The sequence below is a fragment of the Manis pentadactyla genome, chromosome 16 (assembly GCF_030020395.1).
Source record: "Manis pentadactyla isolate mManPen7 chromosome 16, mManPen7.hap1, whole genome shotgun sequence".
NCBI classification, from domain to species: domain Eukaryota; kingdom Metazoa; phylum Chordata; class Mammalia; order Pholidota; family Manidae; genus Manis; species Manis pentadactyla.
The window spans coordinates 36,463,130-36,480,098 of record NC_080034.1 but is presented as its reverse complement, the minus strand read 5'-3'; the positions used below and the strand labels follow the sequence as shown (position 1 = coordinate 36,480,098).

General features: G+C 38.9%; 1 protein-coding gene across 1 annotated transcript in view; it reads right to left on the bottom strand.

Moving 5' to 3' along the window:
* LOC118928364 (unconventional myosin-VI-like) overlaps positions 1–16,326 on the bottom strand; it is a 72,448-nt gene extending 56,122 nt beyond the window's left edge. Inside the window, exon 1 of the transcript XR_008994391.1 lies at positions 15,356–16,326. The gene's annotated coding sequence lies outside the window, so the exon portion shown is untranslated. The remainder of the gene's footprint in view (positions 1–15,355) is intronic.
* Between the last annotated feature and the right edge of the window lie 643 nt (positions 16,327–16,969).

Genomic DNA, 16,969 nt, shown 5'->3' with positions numbered 1-16,969 from the left:
CTCACCTCAAACCCAAAGACATGTACAGACTAAAAGTCAAGGGATGGAAAAACATATTTCAAGCAAACAACAGTGAGAAGAAAGCAGGGGTTGCAGTACTAATATCAGACAAAATAGACTTCAAAACAAAGAAAGTAACAAGAGATAAAGAAGGACACTACATAATGATAAAGGGCTCAGTCAAACAAGAGGATATAACCATTCTAAATATATATGCACCCAACACAGGAGCACCAGCATATGTGAAACAAATACTAACAGAACTAAAGGGGGATATAGACTGCAATGCATTCATTCTAGGAGACTTCAACACACCACTCACCCCAAAGGATAGATCCACTGGGCAGAAAATAAGTAAGGACACAGAGGCACTGAACAACACACTAGAACAGATGGACCTAATAGACATCTACAGAACTCTATATCCAAAAGCAACAGGATACACATTCTTCTCAAGTGCACATGGAACATTCTCCAGAATAGACCACATACTAGGCCACAAAAAGAGCCTCAGAAAATTCCAAAAGATTGAAATCCTACCAACCAACTTTTCAGACCACAAAGGCATAAAACTAGAAATAAACTGTACAAAGAAAGCAAAGAGGCTCACAAACACATGGAGGCTTAACAACACGCTCCTAAATAATCAATGGATCAATGACCAAATCAAAATGGAGATCCAGCAATATATGGAAACAAATGACAACAACAACACTAAGCCCCAACTTCTGTGGGACACAGCAAAAGCAGTCTTAAGAGGAAAGTATATAGCAATCCAAGCATATTTAAAAAAGGAAGAGCAATCCCAAATGAATGGTCTAATGTCACAATTATCGAAATTGGAAAAAGAAGAACAGATGAGGCCTAAGGTCAGCAGAAGGAGGGACATAATAAAGATCAGAGAAGAAATAAACAAAATTGAGAAGAATAACACAATAGCAAAAATCAATGAAACCAAGAGCTGGTTCTTCGAGAAAATAAACAAAATAGATAAGCCTCTAGCCAGACTTATTAAGAAGAAAAGAGAGTCAACACAAATCAACAGTATCAGAAACGAGAAAGGAAAAATCACGACGGACCCCACGGAAATGCAAAGAATTATTGGAGAATACTATGAAAACCTATATGCTAACAAGCTGGGAAACCTAGGAGAAATGGACAACTTCCTAGAAAAATACAACCTTCCAAGATTGACCCAGGAAGAAACAGAAAATCTAAACAGACCAATTACCAGCAACGAAATTGAAGCGGTAATCAAAAAACTACCAAAGAACAAAACCCCCGGGCCAGATGGATTTACCTCGGAATTTTATCAGACATACAGGGAAGACATAATACCCATTCTCCTTAAAGTTTTCCAAAAAATAGAGGAGGAGGGGATACTCCCAAACTCATTCTATGAAGCTAACATCACCCTAATACCAAAACCAGGCAAAGACACCACCAAAAAAGAAAACTACAGACCAATATCCCTGATGAACGTAGATGCAAAAATACTCAACAAAATATTAGCAAACCGAATTCAAAAATACATCAAAAGGATCATACACCATGACCAAGTGGGATTCATCCCAGGGATGCAAGGATGGTACAACGTTCGAAAGTCCATCAACATCATCCACCACATCAACAAAAAGAAAGACAAAAACCACATGATCATCTCCATAGATGCTGAAAAAGCATTTGACAAAGTTCAACATCCATTCATGTTAAAAACTCTCAGCAAAATGGGAATAGAGGGCAAGTACCTCAACATAATAAAGACCATCTATGATAAACTCACAGCCAACATTATATTGAACAGCGAGAAGCTGAAAGCATTTCCTCTGAGATCGGGAACTAGACAGGGATGCCCACTCTCCCCACTGTTATTTAACATAGTACTGGAGGTCCTAGCCACGGAAATCAGACAAAATAAAGAAATACAAGGAATCCAGATTGGTAAAGAAGAAGTTAAACTGTCACTATTTGCAGATGACATGATACTGTACATAAAAAACCCTAAAGACTCCACCCCAAAACTACTAGAACTGATATCGGAATACAGCAAAGTTGCAGGATACAAAATCAACACACAGAAATCTGTGGCTTTCCTATACACTAACAATGAACCAACAGAAAGAGAAATCAGGAAAACAACTCCATTCACAATTGCATCAAAAAAAATAAAATACCTAGGAATAAACCTAACCAAAGAAGTGAAAGACCTATACTCTGAAAACTACAAGTCACTCTTAAGAGAAATTAAAGGGGACACTAACAGATGGAAACTCATCCCATGCTCGTGGCTAGGAAGAATTAATATCGTCAAAATGGCCATCCTGCCCAAAGCAATATACAGATTTGATGCAATCCCTATGAAACTACCAGCAACATTCTTCAATGAACTGGAACAAATAATTCAAAAATTCATATGGAACCACCAAAGACCCCGAATAACCAAAGCAATCCTGAGAAAGAAGAATAAAGTAGGGGGGATCTCACTCCCCAACTTCAAGCTCTACTATAAAGCCATAGTAATCAAGACAATTTGGTACTGGCACAAGAACAGAGCCACAGACCAATGGAACAGACTAGAGAATCCAGACATTAACCCAGACATATATGGTCAATTAATATTTGATAAAGGAGTCATGGACATACAATGGCAAAATGACAGTCTCTTCAACAGGTGGTGCTGGCAAAACTGGACAGCTACATGTAGGAGAATGAAACTGGACCATTGTCTAACCCCATATACAAAAGTAAACTCAAAATGGATCAAAGACCTGAATGTAAGCCATGAAACCATTAAACTCTTGGAAGAAAACATAGGCAAAAACCTCTTAGACATAAACATGAGTGACGTCTTCTTGAACATATCTCCCCGGGCAAGGAAAACAACAGCAAAAATGAGTAAGTGGGACTATATTAAGCTGAAAAGCTTCTGTACAGCAAAAGACACCATCAATAGAACAGAAAGGATCCCTACAGTATGGGAGAATATATTTGAAAATGACACATCCGATAAAGGCTTGACATCCGGAATATATAAAGAGCTCACACGCCTCAACAAACAAAAAACAAATAACCCAATTAAAAAATGGGCAGAGGAACTGAACAGACGGTTCTCCAAAAAAGAAATACAGATGGCCAACAGACACATGAAAAGATGCTCCACATCGCTAATTATCAGAGAAATGCAAATTAAAACTACAATGAGGTATCACCTCACACCAGTAAGGATGGCTGCCATCCAAAAGACAAACAACAACAAATGTTGGCGAGGCTGTGGAGAAAGGGGAACCCTCCTACACTGCTGGTGGGAATGTAAACTTGTTCAACCATTGTGGAAAGCAGTATGGAGGTACATCAAAATGCTCAAAACAGACTTACCATTTGACCCAGGAATTGCACTCCTAGGAATTTACCCTAAGAATGCAGCAATCAAGTATGAGAAAGATCAGTGCACCCCTATGTTTATCGCAGCACTATTTACAATAGCCAAGAATTGGAAGCAACCTAAATGTCCATCGATAGATGAATGGATAAAGAAGATGTGGTACATATACACAATGGAATACTACTCAGCCATAAGAAAAGGGCAAATCCAACCATTTGCAGCAACATGGATGGAGCTGGAGGGTATTTTGCTCAGTGAAACAAGCCAAGCAGAGAAAGAGAAATACCAAATGATTTCACTCATCTGTGGAATATAAGAACAAAGGAAAAACTGAAGGAACAAAACAGCAGCAGAATCACAGAACTCAAGAATGGACTAACAGGTACCAAAGGGAAAGGGACTGGGGAGGATGGGTGGGTAGGGAGGGATAAGGGGGGGAGAAGTAGGGGGGTATTAAGATTAGCATCCATAGCGGGGTGGGAGAAAGGGGAGGGCTGTACAACACAGAGAAGACAAGTAGTGATTCTACAACAGGTTGCTACGCTGATGGACAGTGACTGTAAAGGAGTATATAGGGGGGACCTGGTATAGGGGAGAGCCTAGTAAACATAATATTTGTCATGTAAGTGTAGATTAATGATTAAAAAAAAAAAAATGCAGTTCCTATGTGGTGACCTCTAATGAGTTCTACACAATGATATAAAGGACATATAAAAGTGTAGGCAAAGGGTCTGTTTGTGTTTATACAGAGGATCAAAGCCTAATTTGGCTACCCCGAAAATGAACTAAGAAACGATATGAAAGAGAACTTCCAACATCAGCACTCTCGGGAAGACTCATGCCAGAAGATGATCATCAAAAAACCCCAACAAAGATCCACGCACTGCTACAGCTGTAGATGCACTCATCCCACCAGCTCCTGGACTTGCCATGGGAATGAAGGAGATATCTAAGCTGGCCTGTGCATACAGTAAAACAACAAATTTGACTGGATCTATACTGTTGGAACTCAACCAAGAATTTGGAGAAGTGCAAATTGTAGCGCTCCAAAATCTTACAACTACAGACTATTTACTGTTAAAAGAACATATGGGATGTGAACAGTGCCCAGGAATGGGTTGTTTTAATTTGTCTGATTTTTCTCAAACTATTCAAATTCAGTTAGATAATAACCATCATATCATTGATAAGTTTTCACAAATGCCTAGGGTGCCTAACTGGTTTTCTTGGTTTCACTGGAGATGGCTGGTAATTACAGGTATGCTTTGGTTATGTAACTATACTCCTATTATGTTAATGTGTGTGCGCAATTTAAATAGTAGCTTAAAATATATACATGCTGAAGTTACTCTACAAGAAGATATGTCAAAGAAATAATCAATCTTCCCATGTTTTCTCCCGCCTGCTACTTCTATAGCTTTTCTTCTTCCTTCCTAATTACAACGAATTCTTAAATAGAATTCGTGCCTCATATCAAATTTACCGAGTATCATAACTCCTCCAAGTGGTAAAGATACCTCAAGACAAATGCTGGGCATAGAAGCCACAGGGCATAAATATGCAAAGAAATAAAAAGCTAACCATTTCAAACAATAAGGCTTCTCTCTCACTTACCAACTTAACATTTCCCTGTATGGCCCCGGAAGATGACTGGTTAGCCAGAGACGGGTAAGATTCCTCAAGGGAGGAACAACCTAAGACAGGCACAGTCGCAGGGGGGTCATCAGGTGAGAAATTGGGGATCAACAGAGGTGAGGCTTAGAACCTCACCCCCCCCTATTCTGAGAGAAATCTTCTGCATACGTGGATGTTTTATTGCCCTGGTCTAGCTTGGATTAACACATAGTCTACCGGCACACACCTGATCATCTACATGTGCTCTCTTACAACACTAAACTATGTTTTCTACCTTTATCTTGTATCTACCTACCACTTCAGCATTTTATTAAAAATAATAATAATAAAGAGAGAAATGTGGTATCCACATATAAATCAAGTATAAAAACCAAATCAGTATTCATATTTGAACTGACTGTTTAGAGTTCATAATGCATGAACAAAACCGAAAGTTTCTGTGATGACTGCCCTTGTACTGTTCACTATGTAACTTATTCATTATGTAAGAATTTGTTCTCCATGCAAGAACTTGTTTGTTATGCCTCAGAAGATTGGAGACTGACGAAAATTAGGCTTGGGGTGGATTAATGATTGTGCATTGAGCATTGACTCCCCTATACAGAATTTTATTGTCGTTAACAACCATTTGATCAATAAATATGAGAGATGCCCTCACAAAAAAAAAAAAAAAAAATACTAATGGACCTAAAGGGGAAAACAGACAGCAACATAATCATATTAGGGGACCTTAGCATATCCCTTACATCAATGTACAGAGCAACCTAGGCAGAAAATAAATAAGTAAACAGAGGCACTGAACAATACATTAGATCAGATGCACTTAGCACATATCTATAGAACACTCCACCCAAAAGCAGCAGGATACACATTTTTCTCAAGTGCATATGGAGGTTCTCCAGAGTAGATCACATACCAGTCCACAAAAAGAGCCTCAATAAATTTAAAAAGATTGAAACTGTATCAGGCAACTTCTCAGACCACAGTGGTATGAAACTAGAAATAAATTACACAAAGAAAACAAAAAAAGAACACATGAAAACATGGAGGCTATATAGCATGCTTCTAAATAATCAATGGATCAATGAACAAATCAAAGTAGAAATCAAGCAATACATAGAGACAAATGAAAACAAAAAATACAACAGCCAAAATTTTTAGGCTGCTTCAAAAGCAGTTCTAAGAGGGAAGTACATAGCAATACAGACTTACCTCAAGAAACAAGTACAATCCCAAATAAAGTCTAAACTCACATTAAAGAAACTAGAAAAAGAACAAATGCAACCCAAAGTTAGTATGAGAGACATAATAAAGATCAGAGCAGAAATAAATAAAATAGAGAAAAATAAAACAACAGAAAAAAATCAAAGAAGCCAATAGAAGGTTCTTTGAGAAGATAAACAAAATAGATGAACCCCTAGCCATACTTATCAAGAAGAGAGAACACAAAATCAGAAATGAAAAAGGAATAGTCACAACTGATACACAAAAATACAAAGATTAGAAAATTCTATGAAAAACTGTATGCCAATAAATTGGACAACCTAGAAAAATAGAAAAATTCCTCGAAAAATTCACCTTTCAAGACTGACCCATGAAGAAACAGAAAATCTGAACAGACGAATTACCACCAATGAAATTGAACTGGTAATCAAAAAACTCCCAACAATCAAAATGCAGTACCAGACGGCTTCACAGCTGAATTCTACCAAACATTTAAAGAAGAGCTAATACCCATCCTTTGCAAAGTATTCCAAAAAGTAGAATCTCATTCTCTGAGGCCAATGTCATTCTAATACCAAAACCAAAGATGCTACATAAAAAGAAAATTATAAACCAATATCCCTGATGTACATAGATGCAAAAATCCTCAACAAAATATTATCAACCCAAATTCAAAAATACATCAAAAGGATCATCTATTACAATCAAATGGGATTTATTCCAGGGATGCAAGGATGGTACAATGTTTGTAAATCAATCAATGTGATACACATTAACAAAAAAAAAGGATAAAAACCATATGATCATCTCAGTCAATGCTGAAAAGCATCTGACAAAATTCAACATCCATTCATGATAAAAACTCTCAACAAAATGGATATAAAGCAAATGTACCTTCATATAACAAAGGTCATATATGACAAACCCACAGTTAACATAATACTCCATGGTGAAAAGCTGAAAGCTTACCTCTAGGATCAGGAAGAAGACAAGGATATCCATGCTCACCACTTTAATTCAGCACAGAACTGGAGGTCCTAGACACAGCAACCAGACAAGAAAAAGAGATGGAAGGCATCCAAATGGCAAGGAAGAAGTAAAACTGTTACTATTTGCAGATGACATGACACTATACATAGAAAACCCTAAAGACTCCACCAAAAACTATTATAACGAATAAGTGGATTCAGCAAAGTTGCAGGATACAAAACTAATGCACAGAAATCTGTTGCATTTCTATACACTAACAACAAACTAGCAGAAAGACAAATCAGGAAAACGATTTCATTTTCAAATGCATCAAAGAGAAGAAAATACCTAGAAATAAATCCAACCAAGGAGGTGAAAGACCTATACTCTGAAAACTATGAGACATTCATGAGAGAAATTACAGAAGCCACAAATAATGGAAATCTATCCCCAGCTCCTGGACAAGAAGAATATTGTCAAAACGGCCATTCTACCCTAAGAATTTATAGATTCAATGCAATCCCCATCAAAATAACAGCATCATTTTTCAATGAACTAGAACAAATGGTTCTAAAATTCATATGGAACCACAAAAGACCCCGAATAGCCAAAGCCATACTGAGAAAGAAGAACAAAGCTAGGGGTATTATGCTCCTTGAATTCCAACTACACTACACAAAGCTACAGCAATCAAAACAGTATGGTACTGGCACAAGAACAGACCCATAGATCAATGGAACAGAATGGAGACCCCAGATATAAACTCATGCATATACGGTCAATTAATATATACTGAAGGAGCCATGAACATACAATGGGGGGGAAAGATAGTCTCTTCAATAACTGGTGTTGGGAAAACTGGACAAGCTACATGCAAGAGAATGAAACTGGATTCCAGCCTAACTCTATACACAAAAGTAAACTCAAAATGGACCAAAGATCTGAATGTAAGACATAAAATCATAAAACTCTTAGAAGAAAACAGGAAAAAAATCTCTTGAACATAAGAGCAATATTTTTGTAGATGCATCTCCTTGGGCAAGGGAAACAAAATTAAAAATGAGTAAGTGGGACTACATCAAACTAAAAAGCTGTATAGCAAAGGACACAATCAGCAGAACAAAAAGGCAACCTACAGTATGGGAGAATATATTTGTAAACAATTCATCTGATGACAGGTGTGGGGTAAATTGCAGAGTTTCCAGAATATCCCACCTAGCCTTAGTTCATTTACATATCAATAGGGAGGGCCTAGCGTTTAACACTGCAAGGCCTCCTGTTGATCTGGGGCAAGGTGTGGAGAGGTAGAGACCCATTCTCTCCTCCCCTCCATTCCTGGTATGTTATTGGTCTGGAATCTGCCAGTCAGCAAGGACCCACCAACAGATTTCCTCCTGGAAGGGGTGGGCAGAAAGTAGAGAGTACACTGCAAGGGCATAGTGCAAGCAGAGGCTGGAGGAATGGATGATGCCAGGCCTACCTAGCAAATTCAAGCAAGCTATGAGCAATAAAAAAAAAAAGGTTTCTCCTAACCTATCCTTTCCCTTGACTTATTTTGGTTTCACAAGTTTCATAGGGCCCAGAACACCCTCCCCACCCCCAAGAGCTACAAAGGGTTAACATCCAAAATATATAGAGCTCATATGCTTCAACACCCAAATAACAAAAAACCTGATTTAAAAAATGGGTGGAGAATCTGAGCAGACATCTATCCAAAGAAGAAATATAAATGACCAACAGGCACATCAAAAGATGCTCCACATGACTAATCATCAAGGAAATGCAAATCAAAACCATACTGATATATCACCTCATAGCAGTTGGAATGGCCACTATCCAAAAGACAAGAAATAACAAGTGTTGGCGAGGACGTGGAGAAAGGGGAATCCTTCTACACTGTTGGTAGGAATGTAAATTGGTGCAGCCACTGTGGAGAGCAGTATGGAGATTCCTCAAAAAACTAAAAATAGAAATACCATATGAACCAGCAATTCCACACATCTAGGACTTTACCCAAAGAAAACAAAATCCCTGATTCAAAAAGATATATGCACCTCTATGTTCATCACTGTATTATTTACAATAGCCAAGATATGGAGGCAACCTAAATATCCATTAATAGATGAATGGCTAAAGCGGTGGTACACATATACAATGGAATATTATTCAGCCATAAAAAAAAGAAATCCTGCCATTTGCAACAACATGGATGAACCTAGAGGGTATTATACTAAGTGAAATAAGCCAGTGGAGAAGACAAATACCATATGATTTCACAAACAATTTATTGTAATAGCCAATGTTAAAGATGTTACAATGGAAATTACATCTTTAAGCACTGTGAAAATTGTAAACTGGTACGTTTTGAAAAGCAACATACTATATGTATATATCAAGAGTCTCAAAACCATTTATACTTTTTTTGATCTAGTACTGTTATTTTCTTGGCATGCTCTATACTTAAGAAAATAATCAGAACCTATAAACATATTGTCTTAAGTGGTACTTAAAAAAAGAGGAAGGAAAAAAGAGAAGAAAACAAACAACAAAAGAGAGGAAAAAACTCAGAAATAAGCTAAATGTTTAATAATAAAAGGCAATTAAGTAAATCATAGTGCTGTGTAATTTGCATCTGAGTGGTTATTCAATAAGCACTGCTGTGAGATGCCAGGACGTGGGGTGATCATAAGGGGGCAACACCTAAAACTGTTCTTATGAGGATTAAATAGAATACCATATATCTCAACAATTCTAATACCCTTTTTTCATGTGCTAACATGTTTAAGACTAAGATGCATTTAGCAATCAAGGGTGTGCATCACTTCACTAGCAGCATTTTCTTCTTTTTCAATAGTTCATAAAATAACTGTGCACCTTAAAATTCACGGTATTAGAAGACAGTTTAGATTCAGTGAAACCTAGCAATGGATTGAAGAGCCCAGCACAAATCTGAACAGTATAATGTACTTTGAGATTGGTGACTTGAAGCTAGTCATGTAGGCAGTGAGCCTGCACCTCCCCTCAGTTTATCACTGTACCTACTTGTAACACAGTGACTCTGTTTTTAGCTAATATGTACACTGCATATGAAGACATATCACATTGCCTGAATCTTTTCCTTTGTTTAGTAACATGGAAAATGCTGATTTCTTCAGGAACTGCTTGCCCCCACCTCCTTCCTCAGGCCCACTACCAGTGCCCCAAGTACCCCAGACGGACCCCTTGTCTGCACCTTTGCTCAAATAGCTTCTTCTGACAAAACCATTCCAGAACCAAGTTCGGCATCACCTTTCCAAGGACCCTCCTGCCTCAGTCCCTTCCCACCACTCTTTCATCTCCGTCCCCACTTTACCCCACCCGTGCTCCTCCACAGGAGCAGGACAGAAGGTCACGACAGGTACTCACATTCCTCCCACGAGCTGAAGTGTCCTGAGGACAGGGGTCACTCTGCTTCACAGGTGGCCAGGAACTGAGAGGCAATGAAATCGACTACAAAGGGGAACGAGGGAACTTTCTGGGAAAACAGAATTATTCTAAATTTCAAACTGTACTCCGGAAAAAGATAATTTTATTGCATGTAAACAACACCTCTATATATTTGATTTCAAAAAAAATCAGTCATTGGAATTCACATTAACAGTACAAAATTTTTAAAAAATGCAACAGCCAACTGTGATTTTTTTAAATAAAAAGACCCTCAGAAAACTAGGAAGAAAAGGTAAATTCCTTAATTTGATCTCAACATGTATGTGGGAAAAGTCATACTTATCAGTAAAGCACAGAAAGCTCCTCCTTTAAAAACTGAAACTGTAAGGATGCCTGGCACCCTACTCATAATCAACATCTTACTTGTGCTCTTAGTAGGTACAGTAAAGCAAGAAAAAGCAGCAAAAGATTTGAGGTTTGAGAAAGAAGCAATAAAACATCTTACTTGAAGCCCTGATCGCATACACAGAAAGTATTTTTTAAACTTAAAGACAAATTATAGTAACAATAAGCACATTTGTAGAATATGAAATTAATGTACAGAAATGAATTAATTTCTATATACCAACAGTAGTTAAAAATTTTTTTAATTTTGAAGCTATCACTTAGTGTCAAACAATATCTACCTATCAAATAGGAATAAATGAAATTTAAAAATATATGCATCCCCCTCAAAGATCCTTCATTACAAAGCAGAAAACAGTCCCTGTACATGTGTCAGACACCACCCAAACCAAACGAGGCACGTTCTGCTTTGCACACATACCATTCCTGTGGTACTTCTGCCAAAAACATATAACCTAATTCTCCTCAGAAGGAAATACCAGGCAAACCCAAACTGAAAGGCTTTATACAAAATAACTAGCTGGGATTATTCAAAAATTTCAAGGTCATGAAATACAAAGGAAGATGAGGAACTGTTCCAGATGACAGGAGACTAAAGCACATGACCACTGAATACAACACAGGATCTGGGATTCACTTCTGCTGGGAATGACATACTTGGGACAAATTCACGAACTCTGAGTATGGTCTGAAGATTTTAAATAACATATTGGCAACTGTTACTCATGATCATGTGGGAGAATTATTTCATTAGAGAAATACAAACTGAATTGTTCAGGGCTGAAAGCAGGTTTAAATCTGCAACCTACCCTCAAAAAATACTAAGTGCAAGGTATGTGTGCGTGTGTGCAAGTGCATATATAGAGAGAAGGATATAAATGTGGTGAGGTGTTCATTTAAGGGTTCCAGCTGAAGGGTCTCTGGGTGTTTGTAAAGTACTGTTTCTGCAACTTTTCTGAAAGGGAAACTAGAGCAAAGGAAAAGCTAAAAAGGAAAATATGCCAACCTATGACTGAGAAAACTATACATTAAGATAAATCAACAAAGACCTGAATAAATTAAACAATACTTTATAATCCCAGATGAGAAGATGCAATACTGTAGATGTCAATTCTCTCCAAAGTGATCTCTAGTTTCAATGCAATCCCAATTAAAATTCAAACAGACTTTTTTTTAGTACTCTACAATCTGATTCTACAACTTACACAGAAATCTAAGGGCCAAGAAAGGCCAAGACATTACTCAAGAACTAGATGGGAAGGTAAGATTTATTATAAGCTACAGTAAAACAGTAATGGCATATAACGGGGTAATGGTGCAGGAGTAGATCAAACAGACCAATGAAATACAATAAAGATTCACACATGTGTAAGTATACATTAATATTTTATTTACAACAGAAACAGCAATACAGAATAAAATGGCAGTGCAAGGGAAAGATGAGCTTTTCAATAAATGCTACCAGGAAAACTGGATATACTTGAGACTTAACTCACATCATACACAAAAATTATTCACATATGGGTTATAGATCCACATGAGAAAAGCAAACAATGCAGCTTCTAGAAGTTCATTCAGGAAATGAGTTTTTCATGACCTCAGAACAGGGGAGAACTTAAAACAGGGAAAAAATTAACCACAAAGGAAAATAGGCATGAATCTGACAAACTTAAGAATTTGTATTCTTACTTACTACATTACACTCCTTTCTCCCAAAGAAGGCATTTGGCAGAACTGTCAGTTTTTCTTATTTATATGTTGGTATGACTTTCATCTTCAATGTGAGAAGCATTGTTCCTCTGGGCTTCCAGCCATTATTTTGCTGGGAAAGATCACATATGAACCAAGATAGCTCCCACCTTCCACGGAACTCATTCCTCTGCCTCCCCAGCAGCAGAAAGGACTGTCTACTGCGCTCTCTCGCCCTCCTGCGATCTGTAATAGTCTGGCATACAGCTGGCGCTCAACGAGACAGGTATTGGGTAGATGATTATATAAATGCAAATTTAACTTACTTGAGAAAAACGTTATGCATATAACAAATCCACATTTGGAGGACAAACTAAATACTAATACTTAATGAGTTACAACATGACTCCAGACATCACTACATGTCCACCACCCTCTACCAGGTCCAAGGATCAACAAATCAAACAACAAATGGCTTTTAGTTTTTCTACAAAGGATCATAACAACAACGCCACGCCTCCACCTCGCAAGGTGGTGCTTCATTCCTCCACTCCATCCCCTTCTTTTTCTTTGCCTCTTTAAACTGGAAACTCCCCTTCAGCTGGGCTGTCAGACTGCCCTATAGCTACGCTCTGCCGGTTTTCTCCTGCCTGACTTTTACACTCCTATTCGGGCTTTCAACCTCGCCTCCATTCCCTGTACCTTAAGTTAGTTATTTCAATTTCCCTCCCAACCCCCAGCCCTCAGTCACCCCATTCACGATCTCCTAATGCACTCATGTAAGCGTGTGTCCACCACGGTCCTGGCGAGGGTAGACTCGCCAACAGGAACTCTGCTCCGCCTTCGCCCCTCCGCCCCTCGCAGCACAGCAGCCATCTGACTCCTCTGTAAACACAGCCGCCTTTTTTGCTCTCCTTCACTTCGAAGAGTCACAGATACAAGAAAAGTTCACGTAACTGCGCTTCCATCTAGATGATAAATTTCCAACTCTTTCAAAACCGCTAGCAAACACCAAATGATAATAAACATGACCAGAGATTGGTGGATCCTAGACATAAGTAGAGGAGCTTTGCTGATATTGTCAAAATAATTGATTTTATCGACCTCTTGACTGCCCAAGGCCTTGTCTATTTCTGGGATGTGGCAGTACTACTGAGGCAAGGAGAATATTTAAAATGGCAGTAACACATGAGACATCAAATGCCATCTCAAGGGTGGAAACTACCCCCTCTGTAAAGTATTTCATTATTAAAACTCAGAGCTCCATCCGGTGAGCTGTCACCAAACTACAGGAAGACACAAAGGGAGGAACACAGAAACCCGGCTAACAAGGCTGTTTCAATGTCCTGATTTCACAAGTGGGGTTACCGGTTCAGTGAACCCAATCATACGTACTCCACGCAGTAATTCTCATTCAAAACCAAAACAAGACCTTACGCCTGCAGGCTGTTTCCCAAAGGACACAGAAAGGAAGGCTCTGGGAGAAAACCAGAGGCATTTTGGGGAAAGAGACTTTTACCTACCTGATAATATCAAAGACAATAGCGTGTCCTTTTGTGAAAAGCTAAATCTGCAGCAAGTAGATTTCAGATAGGTTCACAAAGACGGGCAGCTGGTCAGACAAACAGGGATCTGTTCTGAGCCTAAGAGATGGTGGGCACAGAAATAACCACTGTGGGGCAAGGCAGCACAGGCAGATGGAAAACAGGCTGGAAAGGGAAACGGGGAAGAGCAGAAGGGACGCGGGTCTAAGGACGGGATATCAATGCAAGGATGAAAAGTGTAACGGCCAGAGCGAGAGGCCGGCTGAGAAACGGCAGCTCTCTTAGCACAGTGACTAACGTAGCCACAGGCGAAGGGGGTGGGAGGACATGCGTGAGAACCGTGGCGAGTGACCAGATCACGCCTTTTTCTTTCTAACCACTCCAGAGAAGATTCTTAAAAAACAAGATTCTCTGAAAGCAGCAACAATAAGTTACCATCACCTGAATACAAAGTCAAAGGAGGGACAGAAACCAAGATAAATACACACAGAAAGCAATTTTAAATTGAGATGAAGTAAGGTAATTAATGAATATTAACGGCATTTCAACTATCACTGATTTCCAACAAGCCACCCAGCACAGATTCCGATTCCCGATGCAAAGGACACGTATTTATGGGAGCCCCCCAGTGGTGAGCGCCACCCACCCCCCAGCCTGCGCCCGCCCTCTCCCACTCACGTCGGTGGTGAGGCTGCTCAGAACCACTGATCCCTCTGCACAGGAGCACGGCTCCCCTCACCTGGGCTCCTAGCGTCCTTGGAGGGTCAGGTGACACCTCACGCCTCCCATCTCCAAGGGACACTGGAAGGAACAGCAATCCTGGCACCCTGGAAGCTGGGTTGTCACCCGGCACAGATCAGTGGAGCAGCCCCATCGCAGATACAGGCCGCGGGCAGCTCCTCTTCTCCCTGGGCTGGATGCCTCCTTCCCCCAAGCTTAGCATGTATTCTGGGCCCAAGCACACTGAACCCAAGGCACCATTTCACACACACAATTTGCACTCTCCTGCCAGAAAAGCCTCTCCCCTATTCTTCACATACTGCATTTCTACTCACTCAAAGTTTAAACAAATCTTTCCCACCTTAAGTCTTCCACAAAGCCCTTCTCAGAATTGGGTGTTCCTCCCTCGGTACCTGCTTTTAACTTTCTCAAACATTAGTTTCTGTTGCTTTGTTTATTTGGTACTTTGTTGTTAGATTTTAATCTCACCTGAGAGCTTAAGTCCAAGAACCCTGTCCTACTTACCGTTATGGTACAGTACCAGCACTTGACACGTGTGGGTAAATTATAATATTTCCAGAATATCTTGCCTGGCTTGAATGCATCTGCACATCAACAGGCATTCCTCAGGGGTGGAGACCTGTAGTTCATCTCCATGTGAATGGGTAATTACCTGGGCGAAGGAGGGTTTATCTGAACCTGAGAGGTTAGGGGGTGGGCTTGCTTGCTTCTGCCCAAGCAGGAAAGATACGGCCCTGGACTGCAGTTTGTAAACAATAAATGGGTTTTAAACTTTATTTCTCTCTTTACTGATTTTGGTTTTAGAGGTATTTTGCTCCGGGATTTTCTTTCCCTGGAGTTACAACATGGTATACCATATATAGGGAATTATTAAATATTTCTTGATGAACAGATGCGAAATGAATGCCCCCTTCAACCCAAATGGCTAAACAAGGCTGTATATCAGGTTAGAAACGAAGATGTGTAGCATTATTGGTTCATCTCTACAGAAATTCAAATTCAGCACATTACTTACCTCATCTCTGTAAAGAACAAAAAAGACTCATAATGTGCTTAGGTAGAATTTTATCATCACATATTAAACAGTCTATTTTAACAACAATTTTTGCCACTACCCAAAATGTTAATGCACACAGTATCTTGTTCCTAAATGAAACAGGACACATTGCTATAAAGTATCACAAATGAAAGGCAACTTTGTGAATTATAACATTTAAATATTCTGTTTTAAAATGCATGTCTTTTAAAAGCAATTTTAAATAAGAGTTTAATTAACAAAGTTAAATGGCTCTAGGAATAATGAGGGGAAGGAAGTATTACTTTGTATTCCAGTTCACTTTTAAAGCATCTTTCCCCCACTCCAGGAAATAAGTGAAGGGAAAGATTAAATTTTTTAAAGCCATTCCTATTATCTACACTAACCCCATAAGATACCTAAATGCCATAAAACAATTAAAACACTCATTCGCTGCACAATTTTTAAGACTATAAGATACAGAAGAAAATACACTGTATCGTACATTTGTAAGGTGCTTCAGACCTTAATCATTATAAGTAAATTACAATCAAAATGGAAATACTAAAGCATTAACAAAAGTTGAAATTCATTTCGGAGAAAACTATTCATGAACTTAGCTGGGTACTTTCTGACCACTTCCTCTGTTTCAGTCTGCTTATCATGAAGGCCACTGGTGCTCGTACAATCACGTAAATAAACTGAGCACTGCAAATGCTACTCTTACATGTGCTATTTGAATTCTACATAATCCATTACTTGACAATTTCCTATACCTTGAAATTTATTATTTGTCCATTCCTCTAAGTCAGAAGGTACTATGGTGTCTCAGATCCATATATTATTAAGCAAACTGTTTTGTTAAGTTTGGGAGTGTTTCCCAAGGTCTTAGACTTAAAACATCTAATTCTGGAAACTGAAAAGCTAAGAATACTGTTT